Below are 13,719 nucleotides of genomic sequence, written 5' to 3' on the forward strand. Positions count from 1 at the left end.
AAAATTATTACAGAAGCTCTGAGATCTTTCCCTAAAGTACTTAATGCCATAAGTATGCATTCACATAAACATAGAGCTGGAAGAAACACTAGAGGTTGTCTAGTTCTATTTTCTTAAGGTACAATTTTGAGGAAAATCAAGCTGAAGAGGAATTAAGGAAAATGTCCAACATCATAAAGTTATTTTATATTGTGGTGGAATCCAAGCCTTTTGACTCAAGACACTGGTCTCTCTAATATTTTTCAATTTCATATTATAATTATTGTTCAAGATGTTGATATACAATTGTTCATTACTATAGTGAAAATACCTGGAAATCTTTGGGGAGATTCAATCTTAGAATACAAAAAATTATTCAAAATAAGGAAAACAGTCAGCTCATTTGTAGAATATAGTCATACTTCTTTATATCCCAAAGATCACGTTGCAATTCTCTTTTTTTTATACTAGAGACATTTTGAAAATTTCCTTTTTGTATTTTCTTCTTTGACAGCCTTTTTAAAAAAAGTTTATTGGTACATTTTAGGTATACAGTACAGTTACATTCAGCATTGGGATCTTGTACCTTTACATGACAGATCTTGGTTCTCATTTTTTCCCCATTCCTCTGCCCTCCCTTCACCCCCTCCATCCTTCCTTATTTACAGACTTGGTTTCCATTTTTTCCTTTTCTCATATTTTTTCTTTTCCCTTCTTTCCTTCCCCCTACCCTTCCCACTCCCCCTACTCTTTTAGACCTTTTCCTCCTATTTCACATTATCATTTATACAATTTGGACCTTACTTACACTTTCAGTTTTTCACACCAGAGTAACTATTTGGCGTTCACACATGAATGTCCTATCCCAAAGGCCCTTTCCTGCCATTCCATTCCTTTCCTTTGACAGTCTTTTGATACCAATTAAAAATCTAATGAAGATAGGGCTTGAAAATCTATAGCAATACTTTGATAGAAACAAAAAATATCACAGATAGAAGGAATATAGCAATTCATAATCTAACCTATATTCCTTTCTATGAATTCCAGTTGAAAGAACTATCAATGTATGAGCCACAGTTTTAACACAGTTTCCTTTTCTACGGGTTTTATAGTTGTGTTTCATCCTTCTCATCCACATTTATCTTGTATTACATCATTCTACCATTTATCTTTAATTAAAGCAATGGTTTAAAGCTTTGAAAATTTCACATTTTTAAACTGTACTGTATAACTAAAATGTATCAATAAATTCAATGAGAAAAAAATTTCACATTTTTAGAATTATTTAACTAGAAAATATTTTCCTTATTCAGACCCAGAAACAATTTTAAAAGGTTTTAGAAGTTGAGAATCTCCTTTATGAAAATATACATCTCTGAAACAGACGAGTGGGAGAAGCCAAGCAGCTCCAGCATCGCAAGTAGAAAAAACATACATAATTTATCCATTTCTCTAAATTTTAAGTAATTTACAAATTTAAAATCTGTACACAACAATCCCAAATTACACTCTAATCCAGTCTATGAAGCTCCAAATGCTACCCTGGAAAGATGATTATACTTCACATGTACATGTTTGCTTCCCATTGTTGACCAGTAAAATCAGACACAGCTCGTCAGAGACAAGAGTCAAAACAGTTTCCTATCAGTGTCTCATCTCTCTCAGTAATGGTGAAAGTGGTGGATTTGCACAAGATAACACTGCAACAGTCTGAGGCACAGGTAAGGAATTTGAAATGCTTGGACCTGAGAAAGATGTGTTATGTGGCCTCAGGGAATATCACTCAACGTGATGTCTTCATCAATCAACAGAAGAGGTCAACAGGTATCTGCTTTCCCATAGTGCTGGGAATTACTTAGGGACTGATGGCAGTGGAAGTACTGAAAGACTCCCTAGTACGTAAACCTCTAAGTTGGACTCTTGTCAGAATATATAAGGAAAGCCACTTTGGGAAAGGAAAGACTATTTGATTATCCTGAATTTTAGGGATTGCATAGTTGTTATCAATTACATATTCTAGCTAACCAAGAACCAGCCACAAAACCTCTTTTATTTCTCTTTTTGTCATTAAATGTTTCTGAAATGTATGAATGAACTTTTGCATGAATGTAAGATGTTGGAGTTAGGTCAACTGTATTCAAATCTTACCTTGATCATGTGGAATGTATTAAGTATGGCATGTGATTTAACCTTGTGAACTTGAATAAATCAGGGATAAAACTGTCTTGAAAATTGGTTGTTAAAGTAAAATTAAATTAAATTTCCAAATGGGTATTAAGTCTCAAAAATAATGCAAGGCACATAATACATAATAAATAACCCCAAATGTCTTACGTTGGGCTCTTGAGAGGCAGAGCCTAAGATAGGAATTTTTATGCCAGTAATTTGAGAGAGTATTCCCAAGTAAAAGCTGTCAGAAGTGAAAGAAACTGAATGAGAAAGAACCAGATAAAGATGAATACTCACCTAGATCCTTTCTGGAACTCTAAATGGTAAATGACATCACAAAACTTTCCCACAGTGAGGGGTAGGCTACATTTGTACCTCTTTATCAGTCATTCATTGGCTGTTGGCCATTTTCAGGATTAATATGCAATCTCCCAGGCTTTTCTGTTTTTCTTTTTGGTACCAGGAGATTGAACTTGGGTCCTTGTGCTTGTGAGGCAGGTGGCGGAACCCCTGAGCTAAATCCCAGGCCCTCCCAGGCTTTTTTGAATAGATGTTCCCATCCACTAGAGAAGGGGCAGCTTTGAGCTGTTGGCAATCAGCACTTAGAGTTGGTTTTGGATGAAGGTACTGGTCTGGTAGAGGATCTGGGCAGGACATCAAAAATGCCTTCTGGGAAGAAAGTTGGACACTTACTGAGAGTAGAGGCTATGGCTCCTATTTTTATATTTCCTATTTAGTCATCATTCAATCATTCCTTCAGCAATTAATGATCATGTGCCATCTGTGACATACCCTTCCAGGCACATAAGATATGGCAGTGGATGAAATGAAGTTCATTCTCTTCCATTCCAGTAGGAGAGAGATGTAGCAAATTGTTAGAACAGTTATGTACTATGTTATAGGGTGATAAGTACTATAGTAAATGGTTAACAAGATTTTCTTTGTATCATTGAAAATACACAGCATCTTAAGATTTGATTCTTATCTTTAAGTTTCCTTGTGCAGTACTGTATTTGTATATTATATAGAATCACAAAGGCACGGACTTTTTGTAGTGAAAGAGACTATGTAGATTAAATTTAAGATTTAATTGAAGTTTCTCTATTTCTAAATATATTTCAGTTTGTATTTGGGTATATATTTAATATTTGTCTATTTGTCTTTTTTTCCTCCAAAGATGATACTTTGCAGTTAATTACATTTTCTGGTAACTTGAATGCATTACTCTATTCACCAGTTCTAGAAACAGCATTTTAGTATTTACTATATGCTAAACTGTGGTGGAGTTTGGGAAAGAACAAGATGAAAATCTCTGTCCCAGGGCCACAATGTATTATGAAAGAGAAGCTGAGTATTCTAATAGCTTTACTATAAGGAAAAAGTCACTAAAGCCAAGAAACCAATATAGGAAGCCCTGTGTAAGAGAGAGAGGTTACTTGTAGCCAAGAGGGTTCAGAGGAAACATCTGGAGGAAGATCCCACTGGGGCTCAAAGACTGATGGGCAGGCAGAAAGTCAGACATCTAGGTGATAGGTCTTTGGAGCAGAGAGAAACCAAGGAATAGAGGCAGAAACAGGCTAAATGCATTTGCAGAGTTATGATTACCTGTGGTTGGGTCTGATTCTTGAGATGAAATAATGGATTAAAAGGATAAATTTATGACTCAACCAAAAAAGGATTAGGAAGTATTTTAGTCAAGAAATTTTTGGTAGGAAGAAATAGAAATTCATTTGAGTTAACACATATAAAATAATTCAGTAAAATTAAATAGATTCAAGACAGAAAGTACACTTAAAAATCACTGTGGAAATCAATATGGAGATACCTCAAAGAGCTTGGACTGGAGGTTCCATTTGACCCAGACATCCCTCTGCTGGGTATCTTTCCAAAAGAACTAAAAGAATCATATCACAGAGAAGTATGCGCACCCATGTTTATAGCGGCACAGTTTGTAATAGCTAAAACTTGGAAACAGCCCATTTGCCCATCCGTTGGAAAATGGATAAAGAAGATGTGGTTTTTCTATAAAATGGAATATTACTCAGCCATGAAGAACGAGAAAACAGATTCATTCATAGGAAAATGGATACATATTGAAGATATACTCCTAAGTGAAATAAGTCACACATGTGTAAATACTGAATAGTTTCCCTGGTGTGAATAATCTGCAATAATACATAAGATCCTAATAAGATTACTGACATTTAGAAATGGGAAGAAAGGAGCTAAAGGTGTAGGGAAGGTGGGATGGGTAGGGGAAGGGTAATAAGGGAAAAGAAAAAAATGTGAGAGAATGAAAAGATGAAAATAAAGTGTTTGTAGATGGGGAGGGGAGGAGGGGGTGAAGGGAGGGCAGGGGTAAGGGGAAAAATGAGAACCAAGACCTGTCATGTAGAGGTACAAGATCCCAGCAATGAATGTAACTGTACTGTATCCCTAAAATGTACCAATAAACTCAATTAAAGCTGAAAAAAATCACTGAAACTTGTAGGAAATCAGGAAATTTCAAGGGCTCACTTTCCATTTTCCAGGGACTTTGTGGTCTCATGTCTCTACTTCTTATTTGTCTGTTCCACCTTTCTCTTTTCTTAATGAGTTTCTTGTACCGCTTTTTCTCATGGCCCAGCCAAGACTAGCCACTTGTCTCTCAAATGAGGCAATGGGCAAAGGCCATCATCTGCAAGTCCCAGAGCACAAAGTTTTGTGGGAGAGACTTTCACTGGCTGCCTTTGGACAATGGGCCAACCCTATTCAAAGTCTTCTGGGGCTGGAAGGGAGGAAACTCTGGGTTCCATGCATTTGGCTGGGAATCTTGGAAGCACAGACAGGACTGAACACTTATAAGGCGGATGGCCTGGCTGTATAGCACTATTCTTCAGGAGGAGGTGGGAGGCCTGGGAAACTTTCTAAATAGGGAGTTCAAGATTTATTTATTGCTACAGTTGCTTTGTTTCTCAATGTCAAAAACCCTTAGCAACATTTTGACCCTTTAAAACTGTTAACAGTGCAAAATGAAGCATTGGAAAACAATGGAGTAGAGAGATGGCACAAGGTCTTCCAGAGGTTCAGCTGCATTCCATGCTGCTCCTTTGGGTATGTGTACAACAGCCCCTCACTAAGCTCACCATCTATTGAAAGTATGTGTATGAGAAGAGTCTCTCCCTGGTAGGCTGTGGGTTCCTTAAAAATCAAGGATCCCATCCTATATAGAGCCTGGCATATGACAGAACCTCAACAAATGCTTGTTTCTGTATTTCTGATGTGTCTGCCTTTCCAAATGTACATATACTATATGTTGAATGTATGAATCTGTATATACATTAAAAATGAAGTACTGGCACTCACACTCATGAATGCAAAAATTATTAAACAAGTATTCTTGGACTCCTTTGAGAGGAAAATAACATGAAAAAACGTGGTACAGGTGCTCGGAAGATTTTGGACTTTTGAATCAGCAGCTTTGGGTTTGATACCATACATTTGATACCATACATTGATGGTATGAACTAAGATGAGTTATTTACTTAAAAAGGCTCACCTTCCATTTTCTCATCTGTAAAGTGCAAATACAAGTCAAGTAATAAATACAAGAACATTTGTGTGAGATAATGTATGTAAAGCTGCAAGCACAGTGTTTGCTACACAAAACTTCCAGTCATTATTGGTTATTATCAACCTCAGGATTTGTCACCTAGAAAAAAATGATGATAAGTTATCCTTTACAAAATAGAATTCTGAGAAAAAATGGGAGTAATTCACTGATAGGCATTATAATATATGATGATTAAACACAGATTTTTATGTCAGAATCTGCAAAAATTAGGCCTCAGTTTTCTCTTCTGCAACTTGGAGAAGTAATAACTTCTGTATCTTTAAGGTTTGAAGAGGATTAGAGAATCAAATAAAAAATGAATGAGAAATGCATATAGAAAGTTCTCAGTAAACAGTTATCATTATTGGTCTCTCTCTCTCTCTCCCTGCTCTCTCTTCCTCTCCTGTCTCTTGCCTTCTCTCTCTTTCTTTCCTTTCCTCTCCTCTGTTATATACATACTTGAACACCATCACCATGTAGTCTATCAAATGTCTTTGCTTTAGCTGATTCTTAGTTCATATGGGCCAATATGGTACCACAATCATTCATAAACATTATGCAGGACAGGGTGAATGAGAGAGAAGTGTGTATGCATGTAAGAGAGGAACATTTATGATTATCTCAAGACTTAAAATAACTGTCCCCATAGACTGTGGGTAAAGGCAATGACAAGTCAGAGCAGCTAAATCCCCTTCAATCCCAAGCCAACTGTTTACCTCCTTCGCAAACAAAACTGCTGAGAAAGAATCAGAAGAACAAAAGTAGAGACTTTGAAAGCAACTTTGAGAGATATTGTAAAGAAACTGTCCTTTCTAATCCCAGAGCTGCTGAAACTACAGAAAATCCAGTGGAAATTAACTGTTTGGGTCACAGACAGAACACCATATGTCGCCTGCCTTCCCTGGAGAAAGATCAGGGAGCAATTACCTCCCACTACCCAGAGAGATGCTGAGCTCAGCCTGCACTTCCTTGGACTCTCTAATGAAATGCTATTCAACAAGCCAGGCCCCAGCATGCTTAACCTTTGGACCACAGATGCCAACGTTTCTCTGGAGAAAGAGCCAGTTGTGCTTGTCTTGGGGACTGTGATGAAATCACTGAAGGGGAAAAAAGACTTATACCCACTATGATTTTGCAATGCCTTCAACAAAGGGTTTAAAGGATTTCAGATGCATTTGGAAATTAAACTCTGCTGGTCCTACTGAGCCAGCATCTCTTCTGAATACCACAGAGACTGACAATGACAAAATCCAGACCCAAATGCTGATGTAGGCTTGGTGGTATTTGGGTTGTCTAGTCATGAGAAGGTATAAACAAATCTCATCCCCACTGTTTGCATGTGAAAAAAATGGCACCTCATCTGGCTGCTTTCTACTCAGCTCTACTGGCAAGTAGCCCAGACACCCTCTGCCCCCACTCTCCAAATGGATCTTTAGGAAATTGACCTTGAATACAACATGGAATTTTTAAAGGGAATAAATGCTTCCATTCCTTCTCTGGCTATATAGGTATTTCTGGTCAAAGTAGATGACAGTAAGGGTTTTGGGACAGCTGGCCAAGAGGTCAGATTCTGCTAGCATCAGTTAAAAAGGGCAGATCTCAGAGGTAGTATCCAAATTAGAAGGAAATTAAAATGAGAGCTTACTACAAAGACAAGATTATTTTTTCAAACATATATAGCTCTTAACATAGCAATGTCTCTATATTGTAAGACAGGAATTGGAGTTCTGTAATCTAGACAAGAGAAAGTTAGGGGATTATGCTGTGGCAGGCTGACATGGAACAGTGGCAACATTTTGCTACCATGAGCAAGGGCATGTAGACTCGCACATGGAGGACACTGGCCTCTACTTTCATTTGTCCTACTTCAAGTCATGGGTATCTTTTTTCATAATAAAAATGATCCGACTTTACACTAATGTCTAATTAGGCAGAGTGAGACAGTACAGATGGTCTCGATTTACGATGTTCAAGGCACAATTTTTCAGTCTTATAATGGTGTGAAAGCAATATGGATTCAGTAGAAACTGAACTTTGAATTTCGAATTTTGACATTTTCCTGGTGTGTCACTTTCTTGCAATGCTGGGCAGTGGCAGTGAGCAGCAGCTATCAGTCAGCAGCCTAATCTCATGGGGAAACTATGCAGTGTTCTGTGTTGCAAAGCTATGCCATTCAGGCGATTAAGTGTATTAAATGAATTTTTGGCTTATAATATTTTCAATTTGCCATGGGTTTATTATAACCCCTTCATAAGTCAAGGAACATGCATATTGCTTAATACATACTTGTTGAATTAAATGATCACAATTCCATACTCCTGTTTTTACCACTGTGACTTTATAATGTGAAACAGAGTCTCTTTGTAATATGACTCACTGATATACAAAATTATATACTGCTCACCACTTTCCACCTTAACACAATATTGCACATGGACAAAGCCCCTGATGAAGGAATCGCCTCCTCACAGGGATTTCTCCAAATCATTGGGTGGAGAAGCAAACTGAGTCATGGCTGCATCGTGCATTATGGATGAACCTATATAGTCAGACCCTAGTAGGCTCCAAATAACCAGAAGAGGCTAATAAATCACCCCACAAAGTGATGGGTTACTGTTACTCTTGCCTTCCCATCTTTCATAAAAATTATTTATTTGTGTTTTTATGTAAATTTGGTTTAGTTAGAATTTTACCTTAGAATGTGAAAATGCATTGGGTAATACGAATGAAAAAGAAAGACATGAGAGGAGAAAATTAAACAGGAGGAAGAACAATGAGAGGAGGAAGAGGAGAAGGAGGGAGGGAGGAAAGAACAGCATGTATGTGGGATAAAAAGTAGTTTTAAGAAGTCACCTGGCTATTCACAAATCAGAAGTCACACTCTAGCCATATATTAAAATGAAAAGGGAATTATGCCAATGTGTACGTGTGTATGTGTGTGTGTGTGTGATGTTTTGCGGATGAACCCATCATAGGGGTAGCCCCAACACATGTCGATTCCATCACCCACAGTGTAAACTCTAGCCATCTTAGAAATTTCTCTTTCTCTTGACCCTAACTAATGTCATGCGCATTATTACATTCTGTGATTACCTGCTTCAACCAGGTTTCTACCAAAACAAATCCTGAGACAAGTTCTGTGCACAGTGGTTTATTTGACATTGGATCCAAGGAACACTGAGAGGAATAAGAGAATGAATAGAGAAGGAGAACAGGCCAAACCAAGGTTATTTCCCTGAGACTGTCACTGCTGCAAACTTTTGATCCTGCAGGATCTTTTGAGAACCCTGACGAAATGCATCAGAACTGCCTATACTGGAGACTCCTGTCCACTACCATTCAAGTCTTGCTGCATGGACGTTAGCACCCGTATCCTTCTAAGGGTGTGTGAGACATTGCTGAGTAAATTGTTGGAGTGATCTACACAGCAACATCAGAGAAGACCCTATTCAAGAGACATGGGGTACATGGCTTATAGCCAAGAGAATGTCCTCCCAGTTTGCACCTGCCCAGAGGTGATTGAAGTCAGTACAGAAATGGTAACTGCAACACTGGTCAGGGCAAAAGGTATGGCAGGAAGGATTTGAAGTAATGCATAAGAGTGACTTTCCCACTGTCACTGCCCTAGTTTAGGGTATTTCTTACCTGGACAATTATAGTAACCTCGAGTTGTGCTGAACCTCTTTCCCTTCAAATTCACCATTCAGCGATCACCATAATCATCTTTCTAACAACCTACCTCATTATGTCACTCTCTTCCTTAAAAGCTTACTACTTCCTCAGTCCTTTCTCTTTTGTTCATTTCCTTCCTTTGTACATTTCTGGACTATCCTCTGAAGTTTTGGTACACAACAAGAGGCAGTTTTCAAAATGATAACCAAATATCTCTCTGACCTCATTTCTTACCTCCTTCAAGCAGGAATCCTTTAAACTAGCCCTGATGTTTCCAATTTGTGTAGTGCGGGGTGCTATGGAATTATTTCAAAAGATCCATAAATCAAATTTATAGCACGAATAAGTAATGTAATCTAAATATGTTGTAGATTAATAAAATTTTTCCTTGGATATGCAAAGAAAGTGGAATCTCTTAATTTCATCTAGATCTAATCTAGTTTCTTTTATGATCATTCTCTATCCCCCATCTAGTAACTACCATAGATATTAGCTCATAGAGGAGGAGGTTTTGTTTCCCTTTTGGTCCTATCTGAGTGGGAGCCAGAAGGTAGTCCTGGGGGATATGTTAAAGGAAAGAGTAAGGAACTAGTCTTCCTATCACTGACATGATCTCTAGTTTAGCGTATTGTCCATTTTTTTCTTTTGATGAATGTACAGGTGTCCTCTGATGACAGAACAGAACTGATCTTGAATATCTGTCTATTAGTTTTTCCTAGAACCAAGTCTCAGCATATTTTAGGGGAGGGACATGCAATTCTTTTATTCAGTAACTCAATTAAGCAACCCCAAATAGCAAAGAGCCTGCTGATTATTTTTTTTTCTCTCTTATTCTCGTGCAAAGGTGCCTCACTTTCTAATCTCTCATGACAGCTCTTTGATTCTTTGCCTTGATCATCCTTATCTTGTCCTTTCCCTGAAGCTTTCTCTAAACCTTTCCCATGTGGGCACCCTCTCCACCCTCCCTTGGGAAGATGTCTTCTTGGGGTGGAGTGGGGTGGAGATGGTGAGTTGCACATGAATTTACTTAACAGAAAGCACACTTATCATTGTGAAATATTTAATTTTTCCCTCTGAAAAAATTTGGTCTATTCTCACTTAAGAAACACATTTCTCAGTTAAAATAACACTGAGCCCATGAATTGCAAAGCAATAATGATGGAATTGTTGTGCTAAGAGAAAAGCATAAGCTTCAAAAGTGCGGGTGGTTGTTGTGTATTAACTGCTTTATCCATACTACTCAGAGCAACCCCAGATACTTAGCAGGATCAAATATTTTTGAGACTTCTTTCTTTTTATTTGCTTTTTAGACAAAAGAACTCCACCTGGCAGAGAAGAGTTCTGTCTTTATTTTACTTAAATAATCCGTAGGTGAGGATTTGAGGGAGATAGAATTGTTTCAATTTCTGCCAGTGGGCTATAGTTTTCAAGGATAGCTTTGTGAAAATTATTGGAAGAGATGTATCCTAATGTAGTTAGTTTTTTTTGTTTTGTTTTGTTTTTTGGCACTGGGAATCAAACTTGGGACCTTGAATGGCAGACAGCAGAACCACTGAGATAAATCCTCAGGCCCAAATGTGGTTTTTACTTTTAAAAGGAGTCAGAAGTCCATACCAGAACCTCTTTTATCCCAGAGGAAGTTGCCAATTTCATATCACAGAATCAATCATTGCTGACATTTTTAAAAAATTGTTTTAGTTTTACTGGTAGCCACATACCCTGAATGTACTTGGACCTCTATTTCTTGTTATCACCATCTGGAAAGAATTATTGACTCTCATGAAAGACCAGGAAATGAACATTACATCTCCACCTCTCGTACTTCCCTTTGCCTTGTCTCCTATTTTTTCTATCATTTTCCAATTTTTTAATCTAAATTTTGGGAACTTTTCCTTGACTTAAATTTTTTGTTTGTACTTTGGTAATCTGCTATGTTCATTTTATTATTCTGTTTACATAATGAATATCTTGTCTTGGAAATTTTAATTTCCCAGGGTTAGAGGGAGGGACTCAAGTGAGGTGGCTGGGCAGAGGCTGGCAGTCACAGCGTATCATGGCCTCACTGTGCCTTTTGACAGTGATGAGCTTGTTCTGGGGCTTCATTGGCTTTGTTTGCCCTGGTTTGTTCCTAAAGGTCCCAACCGGGGAGTTATAATCTCCATGTTGGTGACCTGTTCAATTTGCTGCTACCTCTTTTGGTTGATTGCTCTTCAGGCCCAACTCAACCCTCTCTTTGGACCACAGTGAAAAAAATGAAGGGCCAGGGATTTAGCTCAGTAGCACCACACCTGCCTGTAAGGGCAAGGCAAGGTCCTGAGTTTGATCCCTGGTAAAAAAAAAAAAAAAAAAAGAGAGAGAGAGAGAGACCATCTGGCATGTGAGGTATCACTGGTCTTGAGGAAGAAGAGGTACTGCATGATGCCCAGTCATTGAGGTCACAAAGAAAATTCCTTCTAGGTGCAAGAGCACCTCCAAACCTAGACTGCCTTCTTTGACTTGCCTGTATTGGGCATCAGCTGCCTTAAACGAAGTTCACACCATCTTTGAAGATCTTTTTCTACAGTGCAGTATTTTTTCCTTCATCTTTTTTACACTTTGATGAAAGATGTGCCTACTTAAGCTGTGTGAACTCTACAAGATGTATATGCACTCTTCTAAGGGAGGTGATGTTCTTCTGAGAATTCTGTTACTCTCACCTTGGTACCTGTGGATTTTTTTTTCTTTTTGAGACAGGGTCTCACTATGTAGTTCAGACTGACCTGGAACTCACTACGTAACCCAGGCTGGTCTTAAACTCACAGTGATCCTTCTGCCTCAGCCTCCCCAGTGCTAGGATTACAGGCGTGCACCACCATGCCCAGCTAGTACCTGTGGATTTGAAGATAGCTGCTCCTGCCAGTTCTCAATATAGGAATCAGAAGTGTGTTGAAAAACTGCTGCAACACAAAAAAGACTCCAGTGGGGCAGTCAGTAAGAGATTGTGCTCAGAAGGATCTGTCCCAGCAGATTTACAGCAAGCTATATTTTCAGGGTGAATTTCTTACATCTGCCATCTTTTAGAATAAATTATTTTTCTGCTTTCTATGGAAAATTTTTTTCCAAGGGCTATTTCTTGGTTTTAACAGATTGTTTCTTTTTATATAGCACCCTGTGATTTAATTTTTGTAATATCTTAAATCTCTGAGAATTATATTTTTTTAAAAATTAAAGGTTCTTCCATGTTCTCTGAATTATCTGTTTCTTCTGTGATCAGTTGCTTGGTATTTTGGCCCATTTATTTACATGCAATTGGTTTTCTTTCAATATTTGTTGACAATTCTCTGTCTATATGTTGAAGTGAGCATTAGCTCACTGGTTATACTTTCTCTGCATCTTTATAGATACTAGAATTAAGAGCTATTTATGGGCTTTTGTAAATAGGCAAGTTTTCCTGCAGAAGTCAATTAGGGCCTTGCATGGAGGATGGATTTACCTTCATGATAGCTATCTTGGATAGTCAGTACTGTATTTCACTCATGGGAAGGGTGGCCTTTCCCTTGAAAGTTCTCCACTTCAACCCTCCTCCCTCAGAGACATGCTGTGGGTCTGTATGAGGTTTAAGAATTTAAAATCCCAGTCTTCTTTGATGTCCTCACTAGGAGGATTTTCCAGGGAGATCACATTTTTCTTAGACAACAACTCTTAATTTTAGTGTCAATGGGTTATTTAGAGGAAGGGAAGGTAGATGAGAGCATTAAGTCTGACATCATGTACTACTATTTTTGATTCTATATAGATGTTGTAGTGATTAATAAAACATATTTGTTCAAAAACTGAATATTTAGTAGGTTTTGCTATAATGTAATTTCTCAATCAAGGGATGAAAAACTACAAATATTTTAAACTGGGGTGAAAATATTGTTGTTAAAATTGTTGGGAAGATCTGTTTTAAATGCTGTTTTGAACACTGGGACATGATATGCGTATATTCAATACCTTCATGCTTTCTTTTTCTACTTGGGCTACCCATCTAACCTCTATTAATCACAAGATTCTACCATCTTGAAGGACTAGCTTAACAATCAATTTCTTTGTGCAGTTTTGTTTCACTAAGACATCTTCATTATCCCCTGAATACTCTATCCCTCAGCATTTACTATGTTATATAATAGTTATTTTCAATCTCCTTCACTGCATTCCAGTCTTATTCTCATTTTTTAAATCTACCCAACACAGAATGAATATGTGTCAGCTTATATTGAATTATAGACCACTCTTATGATGTGTAGTGTTTGTTACAAAAAAGACTGTGAAGATTGTCTTTTACT

At 37.8% G+C, this 13,719-nt stretch overlaps 1 pseudogene; it reads left to right on the plus strand.

Moving 5' to 3' along the window:
* The first annotated feature begins 1,646 nt into the window (after positions 1-1,646).
* On the plus strand, positions 1,647-11,810 carry LOC104868807 (annotated as a pseudogene).
* Positions 11,811-13,719: the final 1,909 nt, after the last annotated feature.

The sequence above is a fragment of the Fukomys damarensis genome, unplaced genomic scaffold, assembly GCF_012274545.1.
Source record: "Fukomys damarensis isolate Sample0158 unplaced genomic scaffold, DMR_v1.0_HiC HiC_scaffold_16, whole genome shotgun sequence".
NCBI classification, from domain to species: domain Eukaryota; kingdom Metazoa; phylum Chordata; class Mammalia; order Rodentia; family Bathyergidae; genus Fukomys; species Fukomys damarensis.